This window comes from Balaenoptera acutorostrata, chromosome 5 (genome assembly GCF_949987535.1).
Source record: "Balaenoptera acutorostrata chromosome 5, mBalAcu1.1, whole genome shotgun sequence".
Lineage (NCBI taxonomy): Eukaryota > Metazoa > Chordata > Mammalia > Artiodactyla > Balaenopteridae > Balaenoptera > Balaenoptera acutorostrata.
In genome coordinates, this window is record NC_080068.1 from 99513165 (window position 1) to 99525327 (window position 12163).

Consider the following 12163-nt stretch of genomic DNA (forward strand, 5'->3'; position numbering starts at 1 on the left):
GTCCAGCACTGTAACTTGCTGGTCGTTGAGTGGAGCTGGGTCTTAGTGTTGAGATGGAGATCTCTGGGAGAGCTTTCGTCGTTTGATATTATGTGGAGTCAGGAGGCCTCTGCTGGACCAATGTCCTGAACTCGGCTTTCCCACCTCAGAGGCTCATGCCTCTGATAGCTGGCCAGAGCACCAAGACTCTGTCAGCCACACGGTTGGAGAAGACAGACTATGAGTTGGGTGTCAGCCACTGCACTGTTATAGCTCTGTCTCAGCTGTCTCCAAAGGTCACCCAGATACAGTGGGTTATTCCACCATTCCTCAGAACTTGCACATGCCAGTCTGGGATTTGTAGATGTCCTCCTGATACTCTTCATTGAAATACCTTGCATTCATGGTAGTGAGAGACATGCTAATAGTGTTGGTTCTCTTCATTTCAGAGACTGGGGCAGTCTGAGCCTTCATGTGGTCAAGTCAGGAGCAGCTGGCCAATGGTCCCAAAGTGATAACATGTCAGATTCCAAGAAGACTTTCTGCAGCTCCCAAGCAGTAGTCCCACGCAGCTGCTGTGCTCAGCTGCAGCACACTGACCAGGGAACTTGGTGGGACCCTCAAACGAGGATTTCTGCCAGCTCTAGAGACTGAGTTGCCCACCCAGGCAAGGAGCTGAGGAGAGCATCTCCCGGCCCCATCTCACCAGAGGAGTGGACCTGGGGAATAACTTTTGCACAATAAACTACTTGCATCTAAAGTGTACAATTCGATCAGTTTTGACAGTGGCATATGCCCATGAAACCACCACCACAATCCTGACTCAGAACATGTCCATCATTCCAGAAGGACTCCTCAAGCCCTTTTAGAATTCTTCTTTCCCTCTATCCCCTGCCCCAGGAAACCACAGAACTGCTTTTTGTCATAATGCATTGGTTTACATGTATAAATGGAATCGTACATGCACCTAGCTTCTCTCACTCAGGACAATGCCTTTGAGATTCACTCACATCATTGTGTGTGTCAGTAGCACATTCCTTTTTATCACTGAGTACCATTCCATTGCATGGGTTGCACCGCAGCTGGTTTAGCCATTCATCTGTTAATGCACACTTTTTTTTGAAGTTTTTGGCTGTTGTGAAGGAAGCTGCTATAAATATTTATATACAAGTTATTGTGTAGGCATATGTTTTCATAATACTTAGGAGCAGAATAGCTGCTATGTCCTTTTGGAAGTTGAGACAACTGTGGCTCAGAGAGATTACATAACTAGCACATGGTCACCAGTAAGTGACAGGGCTGGGATTTGAAGTCAACTTGATTTAACTATAAACTCAAGCTCTTTTCTGGAATTAAACATTGGATATCTTTACTGGTTGAATGTGCAGGCTCTTTAGAAACCAAGAGAGGATGTAAATCCATGTCAATGTGCTAACCATGTTGGCCTTCTCAGTTTAGTCTATTTCTAAAAACACTTGAGTTTTATTCCATGCTCAGCACTGGGCCACATGTGGTGTCCCTGCCTGGGGTGGGGTGTGGCATTATTCTCCAATGAGGTCAGCAGGCAAACTACACGTTCCAAGTGTTATGAATGGCAAAGCCTAGATTCAGGCTGAAAAAGGAAGCCCAAGCTGTTTAGTGTTGCTGAAAAATGTGAGACAGGAAGTGGAGAGCATGGAGGCTGGGGATAGATGTGAACTCCATTTTGAGTCACAGACTGAAACACCAGACAGGTAGCTGGAATGACGGGTGCACGGGGAGGGGTGCAGACTGTGGAGCACTCCTGCCCCTCCTGGGGGAGCACGGCTGCCCAGCACCAGCCACCAAGGTCATGCCAGTGAGGGCCATGCTGGCGTCTATTGTCATAACACTAACGATGACACACACTGGTCAAGCACTTTCATTTCTTTTGTGTTATTACTGAAGAAATAAACTTCACTGAGGAAAAAACTAAGGTAACTTCCCTTAAGAGAAGCTAGAAATGTGCTCCTTTAAATTACAATACTGGAATTATTAGGGCATTTTGGGCTGAATTTGTTCTGCAGAGCCCATAGTCTGAGATCTTTGCACTGGCTCCTGGATGAGCTTGTACACTGAGTAAAGGAATTGAGACTGTATCCCAGGGCCAAGGGGAGAAGTGATGGGGTTTAGGCAGGGCAGTGATCTAAATTCTGGAAAGATCATTCCAACTGTAGAATGGAGAATAGGTGTAAAAGGCAAGAAGCTGTGACAACAAGGCTGGGACTTGGGGATGCTGGTGAAGTGCCTAGGACAGAAAATTTAAGGAGGTGCTCCCTTTCAGGATGGTGCAAGTGCCAATAGCGAAAGACTTAAAGCAGCTACAAGAAAGGATCCAAAAGGCTACAGCAGGACTATGGGCTCTCAGGGCAGGAGAGGATGGGGGCTAATATTCAGAAATGGGGACATTCCTGGCCTCGGATCACACAGTGACTTCAGCCTGGGGTTTGGAGTGAGTTTCTCTGCAGTTGACACCTGGCCCCTTCACACACCCTCCCAGAGTCCTGGAGCAGGGCTCTTGAACTCTCTGGACTCCGATCTCTTCTGTAAACAAAGATGAGCATTTGCTCTGAAGTTAGTACAGTCATCAAAGGAAATAGGATCTGGTAATCTGGAGAGTGGGGGTATTTATCCCTCCTTATTGGGGGAGGGGTTACTCTTTCTAGAAAGCTGAGTCTGGAGATTTCCAAATGCTGAGAGACCTAGACTGAGTCAGGACACCAGGTCCTGACCTGGCCCTTTCCTGGCTGTCACTTTACCTCTCTGGGCTTATTTCCTTCTGCAAAATCCAATGATTGGTTTAAAGTTCTAAGATTCTTTCCAACTCTAAAAGAAAAAAGCAATATATCTGTGATTCCATGAACACAGAGGAAAAAATGAGGCTAGACTAAGAGACTGAAAATTAAAAAGAACCTCCTAGTCTGAGCTTATCACACTGTATGGTACAAGAGGAGTTTTCCTTGTTGGCCATAGATATATCCTTGTCTTCTCCAATCTTGACTGTGCTCCACTGTAAGAAACCAGGCTGAGTCTAAGGGGCGTGGTGGTGTGGTTTTCTTTCTTTCTTTCTTTCTTTCTTTCTTTCTTTGTTAATGATTTTTAGATTGAAGTATAGTTGATTTTCAATGTTTCAGGTGTACAGCAAAGTGATTCATTTATACATATACATATATATATTCTTTCTCAGGTTTATTTCAATTATAGGTTAATACAGGATATTGAATATAGTTCCCTGTGCTATACAGTAAATCCTTGTTGTCTATTTATACATATAGTCATGTGTATCTCTTAATCCCAATTTCCTAATTTATCCCTTCCCCCCTTTCCCCTTTGGTAACCATAAGTTTGTTTTCCATGTCTGTGAGTCTATTTCTGTTTTGTAAATAAGTTCATTTGTATAATTTTTTTTAGATTCCATGTACAAGTGATGTAATATATTTATCTTTGACTTACTTCACTTAGTATGATAATCTCTAGGTCTATCTATATTGCTGCAAATGGCATTATTTCATTCTTTTTTGTGGCTGAGTAATACTGCATTGTATATACATATAGGTGGTGTGGTTTTAAGAGTCCTAACTGAGCCCTTCTGCTAAAGACCTCTGCTGAAGATACTGCCTTTCATCTTCACTGTCTATTGTTCGGTGGGAAGGAAGCCTCCCTTGGAAGCCCCTAGTAAATGCAAACCTCCAGCTGACATCTTCCCCAGGGACAACTCTTGCTTTGTCACCTCCTCCCTGAACACTGCTGCTGCCCCCCCCCCCCCTTCTTCTTTCTTGGTCAACATGCTTGGCAGGCGGCAACTTGGCTTCTACGAGAAGTGCTGGCTGGGCTTCCTGATTCAGCCAAAGCCCGAACTTCTCTGCATTTCCAGAAAAGGAGGGAGTGGTTCAGATCAGATCCCCAAGATGAAAATGTTTTATCTTTCTTCTGAGAGTTAAAGTTGAATCCACACCTTAAGTAAAAAAACAGATACCTTCATACCAAAACAATAGCAGTTATAAAAATACTTGTGGAGCAGGGTGGACACACGCAGTATAAACAGCTGGCATTAGAACAACTGGCATTTGTCTTAGGAAAGACTTGATTTATTTAGGAAAATCCTTTGATTAACCTCTTGGGGGTGAAATCCCGAGGGCATGGATTAGCAGAAAACAAGAGTCAGGGGAGGAGGGGAAGGAATGGTCTGCCTTTAAAAATGGAAGGAGACTTTGGGAGGTGGTAAATAGATGGAAAAATTAATAGGGTGGGGGTTTGGGCGCCAAGTTAAGCTGGTTGGGGGACATTTCTAACACTTAACTGCAGTAACAGCTGTAGCTCATGTCTCCTGAGGAGCTTGTGATCAGTGGTCTCCCTCTCCTGTGGAAGTCAGAGTTCTCTCTTCCTTCGCTTGGCTCATATTTGAGGATCATACTCAGTTGTCACCTCCCAGCAGAGGCAGCTACTCTCCTCTCTATTGCGTGATGCCCGGTTTGTTGTTTGCTAGCTCTTTCATTTGTTTTTTGTTCATTCAGAAAAGCTTCCTTTAGGCCCTGCTCTCTGCCCTCTGTTACACCTTTCATTTGGCACTTTCCTGCCACCTTACGGTGGAGAGACAATGGCAGGGAAAGGGTCAGGAAGGACGGTGAGCTGCCGGCACGGACACCACGTCGCACTGCACAGAGCTCTGTCCTGCAGGCTGTGCTTACGAGCCCGTTGGCCTGAGTTCAAATCCCAGCTCTCCCCATATCCTGCTGTGTGACCTAGGGCAAGCCATTTCACCCCTCAGAGACTCCGTTTTCCTTTATAATTTGAAGGGCTGCCTCCCAGGGCTACTGCAAGAATGAGAGCAGTCCCAGGTGCAGCGTTCATGCAGCAGATGAGTTAGCTGTTGTTTCATTTCTTCCTCACCCACCCCACACAGGAAAGCCAGAAGTCATAAAAACATCCCCAGTTCTCAGATGTGGGAACTGAGGCTTCCAGGGAAGGTGCTGATCCAGATGCAGGGCTCTGGGGCTATACAGGTGAAACAAGGACCCACATCAGGATTCTGACAGCTTTTCCACGTAGTTCACTCTATACTTGTGCCTTAAATGCTGACTCAAGTTTATGTATCTTGGATGTAAATGAAGATCCGTAATCAGACTGTGTATAGAACCAAAAGTTTCAGGAGGGGTTTTTTTGAGGGGCAGTCTCCTCTTTCAGAAAGTTGCACGTTTCTAGTAGGCACCCACAGGGATAGAGCCTTGGGTCATGACGAAAAAGAACGTACAGTTAGACAGATACATTGTAGGTGTTGTGTAGGAAATGAACTTGATGCAATGGTGGCCTCAAGGGCAATGTTATCCCAGAGGTCACTGAACAAGGAGGCTCAGAGGCCAAACTAAGATAAGGTATTCCCCTCGCCCCATCTTTTTTTTTTTTTTTTTTTTAGAAATTCACGTTCTTTTATTTATTTATTTATTTATTTATGACTGTGTTGGGTCTTCGTTTCCGTGCGAGGGCTTTCTCTAGTTGCGGCAAGTGGGGACCACTCTTCATCGCGGTGCGCGGGCCTCTCACCATCGCGGCCTCTCTTGTTGCGGAGCACAGGCTCCAGACGCGCAGGCTCAGTAATTGTGGCTCACGGGCCCAGTTGCTCCGTGGCATGTGGGATCTTCCCAGACCAGGGCTCGAACCCGTGTCCCCTGCATTGGCAGGCAGATTCTCAACCACTGCGCCACCAGGGAAGCCCCGCCCCATCTTTTGAAAGTTTACTTATGCCACTTGGCTTTTATGAAAAACCTGCATTAGTATCTGTTTTCACTAACCCGAAGAAATCCAAAGTGGATTTCCCTTTTTTGAAAAAATGCAAAAAGCAAAAATAGGGTTCAGCGTTTGTTTTGCAGCGAGGCATTACAGAGGCAGCGTGCACCCCAAGCAGCAAGGGTGGCACAGCCAATCTCCTTCCCCGGGAACTACACTCAGCATCTCAACTTCAAGCCACCATGCTTTGAACTGTGTCTGTGAGCATCTGAGCTCCACCACCATGTATTTTGTGCAGCCATTGCAAGATGCGTCTTAAGGTAATTTCTTCTTCCAGCTACGAAAAGCCTTCATAGGAACGCTCTGCTTTTGGATAGCGGGAGAAACCTGTGCTTGATTCATTTATTTGATCAATTTAAAAAACTCAGGTGTAATGGAAAAGAGATGGTACAGGTTAGCACACTTAGGATAGGGTGCAAGTGGGGTAGAAGGGCCACATGCCCAGATTCTGGGTTAGTCAATTTTCATATGTTCTCTCTTTCCCCACTGACCATCATTCCATTACTTTCCATCCAGAAACACTCTTGTTTGTTCCATTCATTTTATTTATATTTAATACACATACTTTCTACTTACTTTATCTGTGTATGATATGTCTCATGAGCTATATGCTTCTATACTTGGTTTCTATTTTCTATAGCAGAGTTGGTTTTTTTAAAATAAATTAAGCAAACATAGTTTACAATGAGAAAGCCACTTAGTTTTCTGAATCACAGAATTGATCACAGAATCACAGAATTGCTGAGTGAGATAGACAAAGAAGTATACAGAGAGGAAAGTGATGCACAGACACTGACTTTTAGACATGCCACACTGGACATGATTTGGGACATCAGACGATTCACTAAAACTCTCTGAGCCCCAGTTTCACCACCTGGGAAATGTGGATATTCATACCTGTCTCACAGATTGTCGTGAGGATGAAACAAAATAGTTGTGGGAAAGTGGCTAAACCAGTGAGTGGCACAAGGAGGGTGATTAGTAAATGTCAGCTTCCATCCCCGCCTTTTCTCCTTTATTGTCACCTGCGATTAAATCACAGGGTTCAAATTGGACAAAACTTCTCCTCCTTTTAAAAAGAAAACATCCAATCTGACCCTTGGCAATGAGTTAATGTTAATCAACAGACTCAAATACATTTATTGAGCAGTTTCTGTGTGTCACTTCATAAGTTAGCAGCATTTCAAGACTCCATGGTAGTTGTAGGGAAAGGGTATATATCTATATCCATCCACCTCTATTATCTATCTATCTATCTATCTATCTATCTATCTATTTAATCATCTATCTATAATAGATATATCTCAATTATAATAACGCTAACATTATTCATTGATCTATTCAACAAATATGGTTTGAGCATTGTATAAGGTTGCTAGGGCTGCTATAACAAGGTACCACAGACCAACAGAAATTTATTTCCTCGCAGTTCTGGAGGCTAGAAGTCCAAGATCAAGGTGTGGGAAGGGTTGATTCCTTCTGAGGCCTCTCTTTTTGGCTTGTAGACAGCTGTCTTCTCCCTGTGTCCCTGTGTGGTCTTCCCTCTGTGCATGTCTGTGTACTAATCTCTTCTTATAAGGACACCAGTCTGATTGTTTTAGGGTCTATCTAGATGAACTTACTTGTCCTTAATTACCTCTTTAAAGATCCTACCTCCAAATACTTTCTGCAATACTGGGGGGTTAGGACTTCAACATGTGATTTTGGGGTGGGGCAGGGAGAGATACAATTCAGCCCATAACAAGCATCCACTATGTGCCAGACACTGTTCTAAGATGCTAAAGATAGGGCAGTGAATGAAAAAAGTGGGGAGAAGTGATTATTGATGAGAATAAGGGAGAGAGAATAAAGGTGGCATTCTTGGGAGGCTCCTTGACTGAGGGGAGAGGTTTCCAGCAAGTCTTGCTCCTCTGAGACACATGATAAGTTCTGTCCCCCACCCTTTTGATGAGCATCGTCTGTAGCCCTCTCCTTTCTGCTTCCTGACAAACTTCTATCATTGCATTTTCTTCATTGTGTTTTTTATATGTCTGACTCCCCTCTCTACTGTGAGAATAGAAATGTTGTCTTATCCCCTGCTGGTCCAGAGCCTAACATGGTGCCTGGTATGTAGAAGATGCTCAGTAAATGTTTGATGAATAAATGAATAAAACCAGAGCGGGCTCTGCTCTGCAGGCTTTGCAGTCAGGGGCCTGTGGGATCAGGCGATGAGTGAGACAGAATTTTAATCAGCAGCAGAAAATTCAAGAACCCGAGACATCTAAAGGCAGCTCTGCTGACTTCCCTGCCATCAGCTGCAGGGTTTCTGAAAGGCAAAGATGGATAAAAAATTTTGTGGGCTGGTTAAAATAAAATCCAAAGTGTGAACATTTTATTTTAGTTTTTAATTGTGAGGCTTTCTGCAAGAGAATCGTAGAACGATAGCTCTGCTCACCCACAAATGTAAGCCTAAGACTATGATTTGTAGTTCTTTCATCTTAAAAGTGCAAGGCAGGATGTGTGGGGGGGAGATAAGATTGGGATATTAGGGGAAATAACAAAACTACAATTTATTGAGTTCTTACTTACATGCCTGGCACATTGCTCAACTTGTTACACACATGATCCTATTTAATCCTCGCATCAACAGGCAATGAATGCTCTCATTTCGAACATGAGAAAACTGCTCAGAGGGTGTGAATAACCAGCTCCAGGACACACAGCCTTCAGGTCCCAGAGCCGAGATTCATCCCAGACCATCTTGACACCAACGTCCCTGCTCTTACTGAAATGGAGCAGGACCCTATGGTCCTGGTCCCCACTGTGTCCTCAGCCTGCCTTTTGTCTGTGGAAAAACTTTAGCCAAAGAATAAGTTTAATCAGAGAAGTGAGAAAATGCAGAAACAAAGGAAAACAGTCAAAGGAGACCAAATAATAATAGTTTAGTCATTAAGCATAGTCAAGGACCTTTAGTTCTTCCTTAAGGCCTATAGATAATATTCTGAGCCATATCTTGAGAGCTGTTTTGCAGACACTGAAGCCCCCACCAGGTGGAGGAGGATGACTACATGATGACCAAATTGAAGCCACGACAAAAGCTGCCACAGTTCCGAGAACTCTGGCCTCAAAGAAATGGGAACTGAACATTAACTGTACCTAAAACAATCGAGATGACGCTGGTCAGACAGCCGATGACCAATTTCAAGATGACTGTCAGAGCTGACTGCATTGTTTCTGCACGTAGGCCCCTCCCTCTGTCTATAAAAGCTCTTGCCCACTGATTGTCGGGGATGGGGGGAGTCAGCCTTTGGACAGCCGTCCACCCTCCCCGCAGCCCAGTTGCCGGCATCCAAAATAAAACAAACTTTCCTTTCCACCAACCTGGCCTCTTTATTGGCTTTTGAGCAGTGAGCAGCCGGACCTGGGTTCAGTAACATTGCCTTCTCTTCTGAGAAACTCTTAAGATGTCTCAGTTGCCTTCTCCGAGAGGTCCCTCGAATTCTTTCCTCACCACAATTCTGCTCCTGCATAATGACACATGAGCTGTGCACTGAGACTTTGCATTTAAACCAAGCTCCAGGGCTCACAGATTCTGAGTCAAAAGAAAACTAACCAATCTGGAGACCCATTGGTGGAGCTAAGAGGTAATTTTCAGTTGTTTGTTTGTTTTCCAGTTTTTAGTTTGCAGAGCTTAGTATGCCGTATCAGAGTAAAAACCAAGGCAGTTAACTCTCAAGAAATCATTTCACCAAACTTTGCTCTGTGAAAAATCAATGTTTGAATCTTTTTCTGAAGGTACAGACCCTGTCTGAGTCAGGTCGGACTGTTCTAACAAAATGCCATAGACTGAGTGGCTTAAACAATGGATGATTCTCATAATTCTGGAGTCTGGGAAGTCCAAGATCAAGGGACTGACTGACTTCGTTCCTAGTGAGAGCTCTCTTGCCAAAGGCTGCCTTTTTGCTGTATCCTCACATGATGGAAAAAGAGAGCTCTGTTCTCTCTTCCTCTTCTTATCAGGGCACTAATGCCATTACGGGAGCCCCACCCTCATGACCTCATCTAAACCTAATTAACCCACAGAGGCCCTGCCTCCATATAACATCACAATGGGGGTTAGAATTTCAACATAAGAATTTTGGGGAGATACAAACATTCAGTCCATAACGGTCCCCTTGGCTGATTTTTAATAATTTAAACTGGTTCTTTACTTACTGCAAAAGAAATCTATCCTGACCCACAGAAAGCTCATTGAGGTAAGCAGGAGGCCAGTCCTGGCTGGATCTGTGCCTGAATATTATTTTGATGGGTTTGTGATCTGATAGGACAAAATGCCCAAGAATTTGGTAGCTCAATTTCATTAAAATTTCAACTACAAGGTAAATGCCTACTTCTCCTTGAACAGCCTGTCCTATATTGATACCACCCCAGAAACATCTTTCTTCTACTACATTATTTGTGTTGCAGGGTGAAAAAATAAATATTTGATAAAAGAGACTCATTTACCCAAGTTAGGAGGCCTAAAGTGAATTCTCTTTTTGATATGTGTTCTGGCATCCTAGTGAATATAATCACCTGGAATGTTTATGAAGGTTAGACACCTATTTATAAAAATATGCCCAACTCTGTCATCCTATATGTGAATCCTCTACGTGTGCAATATTACCAATCAAAGAAAAACATATTTAAAATAAGAACATGCAAGGGCAGTTCTGATTTGAAATGCAGGGCTATTTTCTGAGCAAAGATAGAAAAATAAGTAGTTTGTTCATTTGACGATTATTTTTCACTGGTCTTAAAATTTTGCTTTGTTCACAAAAGTTCTCCCCCTAGTCCCATCCTCCAAAGATTGTATATCACTTTCCTTCAATAAGTCCAATATGATGTGTGTTATGAGGGATAACCTTAGCTGAGAAATTCAGAGAGGGAATTGCAGGTACACAATGGAGCTACTTCCCCTTGTAAGGTTTAAACAGCATTGAATTTTGAGTTAGGTATAGGTCTGCAAGCCCTCGACCAGGACTCGAGGATCAGATGTGTTCTAGAATTCAGAATTACAGAAATTTTTGAAGGTAGCTCAGTGTACACGTAGGGTACATTACATGATACTCATAGCAGAAGCTGTGAGGAGTTACCCAGTATCCTAACCTTACTATTTCTTCAGGAAAATACACTAATAATTACACTAAGTGGGATAGAGACCATCAGTAATGGTTAGATTTTCAGCCAAATGAGTTTTGAAGAAAGCTTCCAAATTTTCAGAGTACTTTGGATTTCAGAGTTCCAAAGAAGGGGTTGTGAAGTCGTGGTGTATAATTAAAGGAAGGTAGGCTCTGTGATCTCATTTTCAGGCCATCAGCTGCCTTGGAGAAAAATCCTGGGGAAAAAAACCCCAAAATCTGATGAGTGAGTGTGAAGGCAGGAGCACATGACTCACTTCTATATATTTTTTGTTAATTTTCCTTTAGTTTACATACTAATACTCATTTTAATGAGAGAGAGAGAGAACTGACGTGTTTTCTCTCAAAGGTTTTCCTTTTTCTTCAATTTTTCCTTTTTTCCCGCCTTGGAGTACACCTTTGTAGATGTTAATCTCCCTCCCTGTCTCCTTCCCTGCTTTGCTTTCTACTTTCCTCCCTCCCGTCCTCCTTCTCTCCTTCCTTTCTTTCCTTCCTCCCTTCCTTCATTCCTTCTTCTTTCCTTCTCTCTTTCCTTAAATGCACAAATCTGGAATTACACAGCTTGCCTTTGAATCCCAGCTCTGTCATTAGGTAATCTTGGGCAGGTAATTTAGTCTCTAGTCTAAACCTTAGTTTCCTCATCTATAAAATGGGTATAGTATCAGTACATCTTATTCTGGTGTAGTGTGTTTCTTTAATGTAAACACCTCCAATCTTAGTGGCAAATAAAGAACTCCTGCTGTAAAAAAAAAAAAAAAAAAAATCTCTCCAAAACCTTCTCTCCCCATCAAAACACTGCTCAATTAAACACATTAGGAATCTGTGCAATTTAGATTAAATCTCAGGGAAATCTCTCCATCATCCCCCACTCCCCATTCTGTGTTTCCTTCCTCAAATTGAAATTATAGGAATTTAGGAAGAGGGGAAAAGGAGCAGATTTCTTTGTTTTTGTTTTATTTTTTAGTTTATTGTTCTTTACTCTTCTTTTTATGAAAGCCTTACAAATTCATGGAAAAACTGGATATGACAACACAACAAACAAAAAGAGTTTCAAGCTGCTGACCACCCAAAGAAAATGTCAACAACTTGCTACATATCTTTTCGGAGTTTTATTTTTCTAAGTGTTGAAACAATTTTTTTTAGCAAAATGAACAAATGCTACACAAAATTCTCTAATGGGAGACATTTAGAGAAAGTAAGACTTTACAAATATGGTATATGTA